Here is a 16,586-nt window from a genome sequence, read left to right as displayed (position 1 = left end):
TGACTCCCACACGTGGTAAGTGGGTTAATTAATATAAGTGGTAAGTGGGTGTTATAAGAGGTGACAGGCAACTGTCATCAGTTGCCTGTCACCTCTTATAACACAATGACCTAATTAATTAACCCACTTACCACGTGTGGGAGTCATATGTTGCCCTAAAGCCACATCCGTAGGAATTTTATCCATCCTTTGGATTTTATGATGTTTATATTTATAATATAAGACTTTTAGTCTATTTTTAAAAGGTTTCAACCTTTGTATTTTTGGGTGGCTCACCATGTTCTTGTAACACTGATGATGCTCTTGTTACAGAGCGAAAACGTTTTGTTTCTATGTTTGTAACCCTATAGGGGCTTTTTAAACTAATATACCTTTTACCAGGACAAATTTTTTTATTAAATTTTACTTAAAGTTTATACAGCGTGTCTACTTAAGTTGGAAACATATGGGAAACTTTTTTATTATTAATTTTACGAAAAAAAGTTATTCTTTATAAAAAGTTCTGCATGCTCCAAAACCTAAGATTCAATCATCAGATATCAAATTTTCTCAATATTATACGAGGTATGTCAAATAATATGAATTTCGGTCAAGGTAAAGTACCTTTATTTCTCTCAATATCGAAAATTCTTAGATGAAAAGTTGTTTGGAATTAAAAACTAAGATCAAATATGCAATTACGTGCTTCTAATTGAAAAAAAAATTTTTTTCTCTTTATGGATACCTAAAATCGTTTTTAATTATTACAAATATGATAACTCGTTTATTATTCATTTTACGAAAAAAAGTTATTCTTCATAAAAAGCTTTGCATGGTCTAAAATATAAGACACAACCATGATATATCAACTTTTATTAATTTTATACGAGGTGTGTCAAAAAATATGAAATTCGCTCAAGATTATAATACCTTTATATTTCACAATATTTCAATTAGAAGGATGTAATTGCACATTGAAACATAGTTTTTAATTCTAAACAACTTTTTTAATAACCATTTTCAATATTGTGAAAAATAAAGGTACTTTACTCTTGAGTGAAATTCATATTTTTTGGCATACCTCGTATAAAATTAATAAAATGTTATATCTGATGATTGCATCTTCGGTCTTAGGACATACAGAGCTTTTTATAAAGAATACCTTTTTTCGTAAAAGTAATAATAAAAGAGTTATCGTATGTGTAATAAATAAAACCGAAGTTAGTATCAATAAATTTGAGAAAAATTTGGAAAATATTTTTTTCCAATTAAAAGCATGTCATTGCATATTTGATCTTAGTTTTTATTTCCAAACAACTTTTCATAATAAGAATTTTCGATATTGAGAGAAATAAAGGTACTTTACTCTTGAACGAAGTTCATATTTTTTGACATACCTCGTATAATATTGACAAAATTTGATATCTGATGATTGAATCTTAGGTTTTAGAGCATGCAGAACTTTTTATAAAGAATAAATTTTTTTCGTAAAATGAATAACAAAAAAGTTTCCCATATGTTTCCAACTTAAGTAGACACGCTGTATATTTTTTAGTTTAGAAAGATGTAAATATAGGATATGTCGGGTCGGCTCCAGTCGGCTCAACATATCCACTGATCCAAACTTATTGTCATCATAATGGGCTCTGTATATTAATATAATTAAAAAATGGCTTTTTTATAAATAAAACAAAAATTTCGAACCGGCAGATACTATTTCAGATGTTTTGGATAGTTTTAAACAAAAAAGGTGTTTTATAACTTTTCTTTTAAGTTGATCGTTTTCGAGTTATAAACCATTTAAAGCTGAAAAAAGAAACGAAATATGACGTTTATTGAGGCTCAAAAACACAAAAAATATTGTTTTTTTTTTTGTAATCATCAGGTACCTAAATTCAAGCTCAAACCTCTTGTATCAGGTCTCGATAAGAATCTTTGCCATGTTTTATTCTAAAATATATTTTTTAATTGTTAATGAGAAAGGTTCCTAATGGGAAGACGGGCATAAATTAACAACTAAAAGTTGTTTTGAACTTGAATTTATATTTATTTCGTAATTTCAAAAATGATATATTTTACTTATCTAATATGTATTATGTTGTTGACCCTTGAAAATCGTCAGCTTTCGTTTTTTTTTAGTCTTAAATTGTTTATAACTCGAATATTGCCAAAAACTTTTTTTTGTTAATAATGATCCAAAAAATCTTAAATAATATCTGCACGGGTCGAATATTTAGTACATTCTTTCACGGTTTTTGCTGTAAATTTTTAAGAACCGCTTGGATTGACATGAAATTTGGCATACGCATAGCTAACATGTCAAAGATAAAAAAAGAATATGTGTGTACTTTGTACGCACGTAAGAAGTTATACTTCTATTATATGATTTAAACGAAATTAATATACTTTTTATTTATATTTTGTTTAAATATTAAACTAATTTATACTTACTACTTCTCAAACATTTTTATTAGAACAGTGCCAAAAATTAAAATAATAAAAGAATAAAACACACACAAACACATTGAAAAATGCCGCAAATGATGTCTGAACATTAATTGTCGAAAATTTTTTTAACTAAATACGTATTTTCTGAAAATACAATTATATAATAAATATACTTACAATCATAAATTGTATTAAAAAAAAACAAAAAAGAAAGTTTCTATTGGGACTCGAACCAGCGCTGATAAGAGCGGTTGGTATTGGAATTCATTCGCCTTCTCCGCTTAGCCACGGACACTATGTGTCATTATTTACGAAGATCGACTAACTAAACGGATTAAACTTGTGATATTTTGATATTTTGAAAATTGATCAAATTATTTTAATTTTGAATTGAAATGATTTAGAATTGAAAAAATACAACAAAACATAGAGTAAAAAAACAATATATTAGGTGAATATTGATAGAAATTTTGATGGTAATCAAATTATATAAATAAAAGTATTACATACTATGTATTTTGGCAGATCAAATAGGTAGGTTTATACCCATGATACATTAACAATTATTACGTACCTGTTGCTTTTAAAAACTATTTAAAAGTCACTACAATATTATAAACTTTTTTGTTTCTGTCCTCACAACAATAAAACTAATATATTATACATTTGTTTACCTTTACCTTTACCTCCAAACCACAGCTGCCATATCGGATAATTTTTGACATGTCATTTGAACATCCAATCAGAACAAAGTTATAATGCGCATGCGCCAGGCTGATAGGTTTTAACATATAAAAAAAATCACCCTCTATCGCCGGTAAAGAAGCATAACTTCAAAAAGTGATATGGTGCCGACGTGTGCTTTTGCCTTGGGGGTGACTTTTACCCAATCTCGGGGGTGAAAAAAATATATATCCAAGATAAGTCCCGAAATGGATAAACTGACTAATTCTAAGTAACTTTTGTTCCATAGAGTTTTTTCACCAAATCAATACTTTTCGAGTTATTTGCAAGTGAATATGTTCATTTTTCAACAAAATAACCACGTTTTTAGACGGTTTTTCGCAAATAACTCAAAACGTAAGCATTTTGTCGAAAAACATATTTTTAGCAAAACTATAGCCTATAAAAAAGTGAAAAAAAGGTGTACATATTAGGTCTCTATACCTAGCAAAAGCAGAGTTATAGCTAATGAAAAATAGCTTCATATTCGAAAAATTCCAAATAAAATAATTCAATGTGAAATATCCAAATAATGAAGCATTCTTGGAGAAAACACATTACAACTTTTTTAAAGTGTTTAAAAAAAGCTTTATTTCTGTTTTTATAAAAAAAATTTCTAGCTCAAATGTAAGCAAGTTACGCTCAAAATAAAGTTGGTTCCTTTTGTTTTGGCAAAAAATAATCATGAAGATCACCCCCCAATTAACGAAATTAATCGTTACCGCTTCACAAGTTACTTTACTTATGTTGTGTTTATAAATATGATCTGTAAGTTTCATAGATTCAAAGTGTTTATTTTTGAAAAAATTTGATTTAAAGTAAAATTTTTAAAAATTTTAATTTTGAAAAAAGGCTTTATTTTCAAAATAACTTAAAAATTGTTAGAGATACCAAAAATCTTAAACAATAAAAAAAGTCTGCTTTACTTTTCTGAATATTTTGTATTTTTTTGTTTTTCTGTAAGACAAAAATTTTTTAAGATTCGGTGTTTCTAAATTTGCATACACTCGTGATAAGTGACTCGTTCAAGCCCTTTTAACTATAGCTCTTTCAAAAATAAGGACTTTGAACCGATGAAACTTATCATATGGTCAATACATACGCGAGTAAAAAACTTGTGAAGTGGTAACAATTAAGTTCATTTGAAATGCTAATTAGGGGGTGATTTTCCCGATTTCTTACAAAAAAAAGGGACCAACTTTATTTTTTGAGCGTAACTTGTTTACTTTTGATGCTAAAAATTTTTTTTAAAAACAAAAATAAGCATTTTTTAAACATTTTAAAAAAGTTGAGTTTTCCACATGAGTTTTAACATGAGTTAATTTGTTATTATATAATTACATGTACGGGTCTCTAATTTAGTTCACGAATTATAAATTGTAAACAATAATTCGGGCAATTGCATTATTTAATTTGATGATCAAATATATTTCTTTGTTCTCAACATTTGTAAATATACTCAGCGCGTGGCTTGACACCAATACTAAGTGCCACCGCTGAGAAAGAATACACATTTAGAATCATTCTCAAGAATCACTTCAACCAGGCCAGAGGTGCCTTTAACTTCAATCAATATGTAGTATCATTAGAGTCTTCCACTAAAGCGTGTACAAGTAACAAGTCAGTACTCAAAGTTCTCCCGGGGTAACAACCCTTAGTGTCGGTCTTATAAATAAACTCTCGAATTGCTATTTGGTGTTTCCCTTATCTGAAGAACAGCCTCCACTGAGCCCTAGGAATTATACATATAGTGACCTAATATATACACCATGGTTTTACTTTTTTATATGCTGTATTTTTGATAAGAATTATTTTTTCGACCAAATACTTACTTTTTGAGTTATTTGCGAAAAACCGTCTGAAAACGTGGTTATTTTGTAGAAATATTAACATATTTACTCGCAAATAACTCGAAAAGTATTAACTTAGTAAAAATACTATATAGAACAAAAGTTGCTTAGAATTAGTCATTTTATCCATTTCCGGACTTATTTCGAACATATATTTTTCACCCCCAATAGGGGGTGAAACTCAACCCTAGGGCAAAAGCACACATCGGCACAATATCACTTTTTTTCTTTGATTTGTTAGCTATGTGTATGCCAAATTTCATGTCAATCCAAGCGGTTCTTTAAAATTTAGAGGTTTTGCAATATTTTACCTTTAAGAGGAAACAGTAGCGATCAACAGGTAGCGAAAACGCGTTCCAAGATTGCGGCTGAAATTTTGAATATTTTTTCGAGATATTTGGCACACGTATTCGTAATATAATAGAGAATGGCGGTACAGAGCCCAATTTGAAAAATATATTAATATGTGGAAATTACTCTGTAATTAAATACAATATTAAAAAAACGAGCCTGTACCGCCATTAAGAACAACAAAAAAATACACTTTCTTCAAATAAACTTTTTTATCCGATGCCTAGATTTTGTGTCATTTTGGAACTACTAAAATTTTTTATTTCATTAGTAGTTCCAAAATGACACAAAATCTAGGCATCGGATAAAAAAGTTTATTTGAAGAAAGTGTATTTTTTTGTTCTTCTTAATGGCGGTACAGGCTCATTTTTTTAATATAGTATTTAATTACAGAGTAATTTCCACATATTAATATATTTTTCAAATTGGGCTCTGTACCGCCATTCATTATTATATTACGAATACGTGTGCCAAATATCTCGAAAAAATATTCAAAATTACAGCCGCAATCTTGGAACGCGGTTTGGCTACCTGTTGATCGCTACTGTATCACCTTAAAGAACGTACTAATTTTTTAATTTATAAAAAAACAATTTTTAATTCTTAATTAATTATAGTCGGAACAAAAATAGATCGGGCACCCGTTATTTTTTATAATTGTTTCTCTTCTTCTTAAAGTGCCTATCCGTTCCGGATGTTGGCGATCATCATGGCTATCTTGACTTTGTTTACAGCAGCGCGGAACAGTTCAGTGGTAGTCGTGTTATACCACTTTCGTAAATTTTGAAGCCAGGAAATGCGTCTTCTTCACGGTCCTCTTTTACCATTTACCTAGATATTCTAATTTTTTTGTTTTGAGGGTTATAAGAATTTTACACTTTTTCCCCATTCTACGCAGGACTTCCACATTAGTAATTCGGTCAACCCAGGGTATACACAAGATGCGCCTATAACACCACATTTCGAAAGCTTCGAGCCGATTCATAGATGCAGCAGTTAGTGTCCACGCTTCCATTCCGTAGAGCAGAACTGTGAGAATATGTAGCATTTCAACAGACGGTATTTTGTTTTTAATGATATGTCCCGACTGTTGAAGATGGGTCTCATTCTAACGTATGCTGCTTATAATTGTTAACATACTAAATTACATATCAAATAATTTTTATCCATTAAACAGATCGGTGCATACCGACCTTATATCTTATCTTAGACTTAGACTACATATATCATTTTTTGTGAAAACAAATTAAAAAATTTGGTTCTGATAAAATAATTGCATAGGTAGAATTGCATAGGTAGAGTTTAATGACATGTAACGATTAGATCTAATGATTCATAGCTCAGTTTGTTTTGTATTATAGATTAAATTATGATACAGTTTCTATGTTTATTCAAACTAATAATTATATTTTTCTACGACCGTTTAATAACATGCTCATTATTCGCTATTTTTTCATAGATAATGGCACCCATTACTGTACCCGTGAGTAATAATTCATTACTCACGGGCTGAAGTTACTCACGGGTCATTAGTCACGGGCTGAAGTTAGATTCAAGGGCGCATGCCACTTTTAATACTAATCGTATGTAAACTGCAAATAAAATTACTTAAACTTGTTTATTTAATACAATAATTATTGTAATTTATATCAATAATTAACTTCAAAAAATTTTTAAAAGAATTTTAACTATAACAATGTCAGTATATTTTTTAGGTTTATATCTTATTTACTAAAAATTTTGACGTTTATCATTTATTTTAGTGACAGTGACATTAGCGCATTTTGTTTATGTTAATTGGAATTTATAACTAATATTGTGTTTATTTTTCAAGTTATATTATGTTAAATATGTTATGGTTATAAAGTTATAACATATTAGTATAGTTATATAATTATATTATATATTTCGACTCATATATATTATAATTATATTATATAAAAATCGACTCTCATTTAAGGTGGGATGCCCAAATAGATCAAATATCCAAGTGTTTGAGAGCCTTGTTTCCATAGTTCAAATTTCTCAAATCTAAAATAGATGTAAAATATTTAAAAATATTATATTATGCACTAGTTGAATCTAGAATTAGATATGGAATACTTGGGTGGGGCGGTGTACAAAAAACTTATTTAAAGAAAGTCGACATCTTACAAAAAAAAATATTGAAAATAATAATTAACAAAAAAATGACATACCCGTCTCATTTATTATTCTGTGATACTAACGTAATGGATACGAGGCAACTTTATATGTATTCCCTGGTATTATACACATACAACCATAAACATATCCTGCATACATTACCTCATCACTATGAGACTCGCACTAAAACCAACCAACACGTACAATTGGGGAATATTAAAAAATCAATAGGACAGAGATCTGCCATGTATCTTGCTCCAAAAGTATTTAATCACTTGCCGAACATATACAAGATATATATTAATACTCTTAATTCATTAAGTATGGTAAAATCTATATTCAAAAAGTATGTATTGAACCTTGATCGTAATATTGTACAGCTGGTTCCTAAAAAAACTGATACGACTCTTAGTAAGATTTGATCATTTTGAGCAGTGTATGATTGGTCTGACATTATATTATATTTATTGTGACAGACAAATAATAAAATAAACAAACAAACAGTCAATTTTTGAGGTTGAAGTTATCTGACAAATTTCAAGATTTGGCAGTGACAGTGACCGTATGTAAATAATAAGTATTTATCCTTCAAAATATAATAAATTAAATATAATAAAACTCATATTCATTATATCACAACTCATCAAAAGCTTTTGACAAGAACATAGTCAGCGATTTTAATATGGCTTAGAGCCAGACTACATCAAGATCGCCTATAAATCGTGCTGGTAATTGCCTTGCAGCGAGACCAAAAACAAAACGAAGAAGAAGAAGAAAGTACACTGCTCAATTTTCTATAAAATACGCTTTAAGAGTCGTATCAGTTTTTTTTGGAACCAGCTGTACATAAGTTATTTGATTGACTTAACAAGTGAATGAAATTAAAAAAAAAATAAAAAAAAATGATAAAAAAAAAGAATGTTTGCAATACAGTGGTTTGTTAAATTTACCCAGTTCCTTTATTTATAATATAAAAAAAAATAAAAGAAAATAAATAAATACATGTAAGATAATAGAATGTTTGTACCTTGGCATTTAGTATACACATACTATATTCAATAACTAAACATTGTCACACACTATCCCCGTGTTCGACCAATAGGTTTTAACGGGTAGTGAGTAAATGTTTCTTTATTTTTCAGGATTAACATGTAAAATTAAAAAGTAGAATGTAATAATGTAAAACGTAGAGTATAAAGTTAAAATGTATGTATTTAATTCTTGTACTGTGAAATTAATAAACATTATTATTATTATAGTTAAATGTAAATATACAATATAACTATATTTTATATGAAATACGTCCACCGACAACAGCCACTATTTATTAGGTTCACTGACAGTAGTTATCTACAAATTTAAGCTTATAATTTTCCGGAAACGAATGGAACTTATATTGACTATTTCTAGTTGTATTTTTACAATAAATAAGAATTTGATAATAGTAGGCAACCAATTATTCAGCCACGTAGGTACTAGGGATAAATAGCATTTAGGTATTTTTGTAAATTATTATAATTTAAATCTCGAGTAGTTGATAATTACATTTTTTACTAATTAAATTAAAAAAAGGTCGTAGAAAAAGTATAGTATTCTACTCGCATGTAATGGCTATTACTCACTCTGATGAATTACGACACTCGCCTACGGCTCGTGTCGCAAACTTCATCATCGTGAGTAATAGCCATCATTACATGCTCGTTGAATAATATACTATTAATTTTAGTTCGATATGAATTGCAGTATTATAATTATTGGTATAAATTTCAGATATTTTTTCAGTATTTGTATTGCCCAGGTTAGCTAAACAGACAGGGCATGGTTATTGGTTATACCACGCACTGTACATTTGCTGAACTGAAAGTCGCCTAGAGCTTTTTACAATATTAATTTATCTAAATATTACTATAATATGAATAAAGGCCTTATTATTTATCGAACCCTTCAAATAGGCAGAGACCATAGATTAATCTGAGCAAAAATTGTTGTGTAGCAAAATAGGGAGAATACAATACAGAGAACTTTGTAAGACAATAAGAAAATATAATAAGGACATAAGAAAGTTTGATGAGAGGGAGAAACAGTCCCCAATACCTATGGAAACAGGGTCACCTATCCTAGTGACAGAAATAAGAGCAGCCATAATGTCACTAAAAGAAGGGAGAGCTCCAGGACCAGACGGAGTACAGTGTGGATTTCTTAAACTTATTGATGATGAATCTTTAGGTGCTTAGGTACTAGGAAACTTATTGATGAAACGTGCAGGGCAGGGTATGGTGCTGATAGAAAAGGCATTCAGGCATCAAATATCCAAAAATCTTTTCAGGCCATAATAATGAAAAGACCTTCTCCAAACGCAATAAAAACTTATACTGAAATGATGGCATCTCCTGAGGTAAAATGTTCCGGAAGTAAAATGAGCCTCCGTTCGGATCTCCGGGTGAGGACTATCTCAGGGGGAACACCATTACAGGTTAGAAAAATCAGGATAGGGTCTTGGAATCTTGGTAGTCTTACAGGTAAGAGTCTGGAGTTAGTGGATGCGCTCACACGAAGAAGAGTCCAAATTGCTTGTATTCAAGAAACTAGGTGGAAAGGACAAAGGGCGAAAGAACTAGGTGAAGGATACAAATTGTGGTATGTAGGGAGTAGTAACACTAGAAATGGAGTTGGTATAATTGCTGATAGTGAAATGAAAGATAACGTAGTAGAAGTTGTAAGAACGAGTGATAGAATGATTTCAGTGAAATTTGTAATTGATAAAGAGGTATTGAATGTTGTGTGTGTGTATGCTCCCCAAACAGGTCTGGGTGAGAATGAAAGAAGAGCTTTCTATGATCAATTAGGAGACGTACTGAGTGATATTCCAGCAGAAGAGAAGGTTATAATAGGAGGTGATTTCAATGCACATGTGGGCCAAACCAAGACAGGATATGAAACAATACATGGGGGATTAGGCTTTGGAACTAGAAATGAAGCTGGAGATGACATGCTTGAATTAGCAACAGCATTGGATATGGTGATTGTTAACACATTCTTTAAAAAGAGAGAAACTCAACTTATTACCTACAAAAGTGGACAACATCAATCCCAAATAGACTACTTCATGATAAGGAAAGAAGACATACGTGAATGCAAGGACTGCAAGGTAATAGTGAGTGAGACAGTAAGCCAACAACATAAGCTGCTTGTTCTGGACATCGAAGTAAAAAGCGAAACTAAACAAAAATATCGGAGAGGACCACAAAAAATCAAGTGGTGGCTGCTGAAAGATGAGAAAGAAGGTCTATTCAGGAGAAGAATAGTAGAAAAAATATGTTGGAACATGAAAGGAAGCCCTAATACAATTTGGAGAAAAATGGCCAGTAGTATTAGAGAGACTGCTATTGAAATACTTGGGAAAACGTCAGGAAAAAAGTTCGAGGATAAAGAGACTTGGTGGTGGTCAAACGAAGTACAAGGAAAAATAAAAGAGAAGAGAAAAGTATATAAAAAGTGGCAAGAAACCAGATCCGACACAGATCTTCAAAACTATATGGTGGCGAAAAAGGAAGCGAAAGTAGCAGTAGCAAAAGCCAAAGCAGAAGCGTATTCAAACCTATACGATCAACTTGATACCAGGGAAGGCGAAACGAAGATATATAAAATAGCCAAACAGAGAGCAAAGAAAGCAAAAGATTTTAATCAGATTAGATGTATCCGAGATGAAAATAATAAAATACTAGTTCACGAAAGGGAAGTCAAAAAGAGATGGAGAAAGTACTTTGACAGCTTATTAAATGAAGAATTTGACAGACAGCCTGTAGAGTCAACGGAGACAGTAGCAGCAATGGTCACCAAAATAACCAACGAGGAAGTGGCTCAAGCGCTTCAAAAAATAAAGAAAGGAAAAGCGGTAGGACCAGATGATATTCCTGGGGAAGTATGGAGAGCATTGGGAGAGACAGGAACAAGATGGCTAGCAGGTCTATTTAATAGAATTATGGAAGTCGGACAAATGCCAGACGAATGGAGAAGCAGTATACTGGTACCTGTTTACAAAAACAAGGGAGATATACAACAATGTACAAACTACAGGGCTATAAAACTGCTTAGCCACACCATGAAAATATGGGAAAGAGTAATTGACAGACGGATACGTGAAAAGACCGAAATATCCGAGAATCAATTTGGCTTTATGCAGGGTAGATCAACAACAGATGCAATTTTCATTATAAGGCAGTTGATGGAAAAATACAGGAGTAAAGAAACAAGCGCTCATATGGTATTCATTGATCTTGAGAAAGCATATGATAGAGTTCCTCGAGAGATTCTGTGGTGGGCACTCAATACGAAAGGAGTCCCTGGTGAATATGTAAAGATTGTGAGGGATATGTATGAGGGAGTTACGACTAGTGTTAGGACAGGTGTGGGAGAGACTGATAAATTTCATGTGAAAGTAGGATTGCTCCAAGGCTCGGTGCTTAGTCCGTATTTATTCTCATTAGTTTTGGACCAGATAACAGCGAAACTACAGGGTAACATTTCATGGTGCTTAATGTATGCTGATGATGTCGTGTTAGTAGGAAATAGTGAAAGAGACTTAGAACAAAAACTGGAACAGTGGAGACATGCTCTGGAGGAAAAAGGTTTAAAACTTAGTAGGACAAAAACAGAGTATTTGGAATGTTCATTTAAAGATGGAGCTACTACAAATAAAATGGTATCTTTGGATGGTGAAATGATTGTGAAAAGCAATAGTTTTAAGTACCTAGGATCGGTATTACAGAGTAATGGAGAAATAGATGGAGATGCATGCAGTAGAATTAGGGCTGGATGGATGAAGTGGAAAGAAGCGAGTGGTGTGTTGTGTGACAGAAAAATTCCAATGAAGCTGAAGGGAAAATTCTATAAAACAGCCATAAGACCGGCTATGATGTACGGAACTGAATGTTGGGCAGTGAAAAAGAAAGAGGAACAACGAATGCATGTGGCGGAAATGAGAATGCTTAGATGGATGAGTGGAGTGACAAAGAAGGATAAAATTAGAAATGAGTATATTAGAGGAAGTCTAGGTGTGGCACCAATTGATGCCAAAATGAGAGAGCATAGGTTAAGATGGTTTGGTCATGTTCAACGTCGAGACGTTAATCACCCAATACGAAGAATAGCTGAAGTGCAGATTCCTGGAAGGAGTAGGAGAGGAAGACCAAAGAAGACCTGGGGGGAGGCGATAAGGCAGGACATGTTGGTAAAGGGGATTAACATTGATATGACCCAAGACAGAATTGGGTGGAGAAATGCAATTAGGGAAGCCGACCCCGCATAGGGATAAGGCAAAGAGAATGATGATGATGAATAAGGACATAAGAAAGTGCAATGAAAGACTGGTAGAAAATACAATCGAAAACACGAAAAACAATAAGAAAACAGGAAAAACAATAAGAAAACAAGAAGAATATTAATCATTGGGAAGAAGTAAATCGTTGCTCTAACACAGTGGTGCTCAGACTTATACTGCGTGGGATCTACCACATAAACTTCAAGCTTCCAACGATCGACTGATAGTAAAAAAAAAACAATTTTGAAAATGAAACACTTTATTGCACATTTCTATTTGATAAAAAGTTGTAACTACAGAGAGTCGTAATTAAAATCATGTTTTTCATCTTAATTTTATTTGGATGTTGATGCATGGCACTGCGTATCATCCACAAGTAATTCATATTATGATGGTACGTAATTACCGAGGACCAAAAATGCAAGCATCAGTTAGCCGATTACGATACTTTGATTTTACTACCTTAATTTGGGGAAATGCAGACTGACACAAGTATGTTGATCCAAAAATGCTGTGAACTGCAGAGCTACTTGCCTCAAAGACGGGTATTTGTCTGGCGATATAAAAGCCAAAAAAAGTTCGTATTGGTCGCTCTGGATTGAAGATATATATCCGACATTATTTTCAGTACCTCATTTTGGACGGAAATTAGCTGATTGAATCTAATTGAAAGTAATGGAGATTTCAGTGGCAATTTTTTTCATCTCTTCACAAGAAAATTTATTACAATATCTGTGTTTTTTAAAATCAGCGAAGAGTCTATCAAACTCACTACGAACTGCTTGCAGCTCAGTCTCCTAATAATAAACATAATTCAAATGATATTTACCCTTTTTTTTTCAACGATGGAAAGTTGTTTAAATCCTTTGTGTTCATTTAATTAATCAATAATTTCAATTTGTCGATAAAAAAAATGTAGGTACTGTGCTCATCACATCGATAATAATTGTTTTATTTTTATCCTGTAGTTCCAAATTAAAGAGGTTTAAATGATTTGTTAAATCTGATACGAAAGCCAGCTCACTGAGCCATTTTTTGGTTTTGAAGTAGATGAGCCTCGTTCCCTCGTTCTTCTAGAAAACAAATTATTTCGAAAAGTAACTCCTGGAACCTATCTAAAAATTTTCCACGGCTCAACCACCTCACATCTGTATGCAAAAGTAAATCAGTTTGTTCCGCAATTCACAATTTTTGTTGTCATCTTCATGACGTCTTTCATGTTTAAAATTTTGGAACACAAAACTTGCTGGTGAATGATGCAATGAAATGAAAAAACGATGGGAAGTCATCGTTACCTCGACATAGTGCAACACATCCATTGTTAACGACAGTCATGGATGGTGCACCATCTGTTGTAATACAAACTAGTTTGTAAATCGGTAGCTCCTATTATTTTACAAAATTAAAAAACAAAACGTTGTATATATCTTCTCTGCAAATCTTTTCTTTCAGAGGCGTTGTTAACAATTCTTCTCTAGCCAACATATCAGAAAATACCATCCGCATAAAAATACACAACTGGGCGGTATCATTAATACCGGTTGATTCGTCAAATTGCAAAGAAAGGAAATTATACACTTCATAGTAGGTATCACTTTTAACTTTGCTTTCCAAATCTTTCCCATGATTTAGATACGTCTATAGAGCGTTTCACCTTAAGTATTGAACATTTGTAACATCCTGATCATAACAAGACCAGGGCATTAAGTAACACCACACTGTTGGGAGAAACGATGGGAGGAATTCCTCGAACATCCCTTAGGATATTCAAAAGAAAAACGTCCACCGTTCCATCCACCAGAATGGTGCCCTGCCCGACTGCTCAGCCCTGGGTTCGTTCCCTGTTCATTCTTCCTTCACACCCATCCCAGAAAAGGTACAGGAAACAAAAAGTCTACCTAACCATTTTTAAATACGCTATTTATTGAAATATAAAAAAAACTTAACAAAAATCATTTTTATTGTATACTGATAACAAGTTAATTTTCTAAGCCCGTGACCGAGACCCCGCTGGTAATCGGTACAAAAGTTATAAAGGTAAAAATTTACTCAGCTTTAAGTCCTTCCGTTACAGTTCCTAAAGGAGGTCCCCAATCCCTGTAGAATTTGTCGTCGCCGGTAGTTAAGGGAAGTCTAGGGCTACGTTGTTGGGCTGTCTTGTCTCTGTAGGGCTGTCTTGTTTAATTTATTCTACTGCATCAGGATACGGTTGTAAGCTAATTCGCTCTCCAAGGTAGCGGTAGAAGGTTTTCTTTTCCAGGTGCTTGATTAAAATCTTCTTCCCGAGGTAGGGGCTAGAAAAATTCAAACAAGGATCAGTTTTCTCCCAAAAGAAAAGCCCGATCAGAAATAAAGCTGAGTATTGTGAGAAACACGATCTCAGCAAAATCTCTGACCACGGCGTGGTATTATTAAAAATAAAAAGAAACGGAAAGAATTCTATCAATAAAATATTATAACTATGTACAGGAAATAAAGTAATATACCATAATATACCAGAGAAAAATAAATAAAATTATACAAGTTTTTAAGCTTTATTTCAAGGAGAAAGTAGGTATCTGCTGTGCAAAAGAAATCGGTGAAAAACTTAGGCTAAAACTAGATAATCAAACTTACCCATTGTTTAACGGCCTACACACAAACACGATAATGTATGCCAATATTGTGCCTGATTTACGTGGCAATGGCAAAAGGGAGCTAGTACAAATTTTTATCGCATTAAATAGCTTCGAAGAGATGTACTAATTGACTTGACGGTAGTAGGGTCGCTTCTAAAAATATATAGTCCGAGGGACAAATACCAAGCGGAGCTTGGTGTAGCGTTCATTCGGCTGATTGAAACGTTACACATTGCGGAGATAGCCGCATGATAGTAACCATTGGATGTTACAACAGGACTTCTTTGATAGCAGACATAATATCTTTTCCATTTGTATTTTTCCGTGAATCGCGATCGACTTCAAAAACTTTGTCGATCGACCGGTCGATCGCGATCGACTCTTTGAGCACCACTGCCTAACATATATGAAAACACCAGGATTACAGACAGAAATGAAATGATACAATTCGTGACTACATTCTCTATCTAACTATACAAAGCCCCAGAAATACTTGAAGAAGAGCAACCAGTAACCAAGGACCACCAGACCACCAAAATTCCTTCCAAAAGAAGTAGAATTGACAATTACAAAAATGAAAAGCAATAAAACAGCTGGAATAGACAGTATAACAGTAAAACTGCTTAAGTACACTGGCGAAAAAACCTGGAAAAGCCAGTTTAGGAATTCTCCTCACTGCATTTGAAACTAACTGTATCTGTAGAACGCTTTAAAATGTAAAGTTCTTACACGGTTGCACGTAAAATTCTTCCATGGTTGCACGTAAAAATGTTTATCTGAATCAGACTATAGGTTTGCAAGTCTGTCGTTTTTAAAAGCTGGTCTAAAATCTAGGAACAAAAGGTGTATTGTTACGTTTTTCTAAATATTTATTATATAGGCTCCCATTGTCGATCTTTCTTTTCTGAGGTGATAGGGGTATTTTTTTATCGTTGTTTGTATGTAAACATGGCCTTAAAAATCCTTTCAAAATACGGCCCAGTTGATGGTTTAATTCTTCGCTAACGACGTAATAACCGTATATTTTGTCTAGCCGTTACTCTTTTGTCGAGCAATTTTACCTTGCCGCAGTGCTTTTATGTTAATCTAACTTTTATATTTAAGGTGTCATGCTCAGAGATTTTAAATGACGCGTACGCCAACAACCCTACG

The 16,586-nt window shown here is 32.6% G+C and overlaps 1 protein-coding gene and 1 long non-coding RNA gene across 2 annotated transcripts in view; one reads left to right on the top strand and one right to left on the bottom strand.

Annotated features, from left to right (window-relative positions):
- LOC114326926 (protein sidekick) overlaps positions 1 to 16,586 on the top strand; it is a 1,222,968-nt gene that overhangs the window by 651,884 nt on the left and 554,498 nt on the right. The window lies entirely within an intron of this gene.
- Positions 14,720 to 15,584, bottom strand: LOC126885640 (uncharacterized). Its single transcript, XR_007698412.1, has 2 exons — positions 15,433 to 15,584; positions 14,720 to 15,110 (listed from the first exon to the last, which is right to left on the bottom strand). It is a non-coding gene; the product is annotated as an uncharacterized LOC126885640 (long non-coding RNA).

Source organism: Diabrotica virgifera, chromosome 5 (assembly GCF_917563875.1).
Source record: "Diabrotica virgifera virgifera chromosome 5, PGI_DIABVI_V3a".
Classification (NCBI taxonomy): domain Eukaryota; kingdom Metazoa; phylum Arthropoda; class Insecta; order Coleoptera; family Chrysomelidae; genus Diabrotica; species Diabrotica virgifera.
The sequence above is the reverse complement of the archived record's forward strand: the minus strand, read 5'-3'. Positions and strand labels throughout refer to the sequence as shown.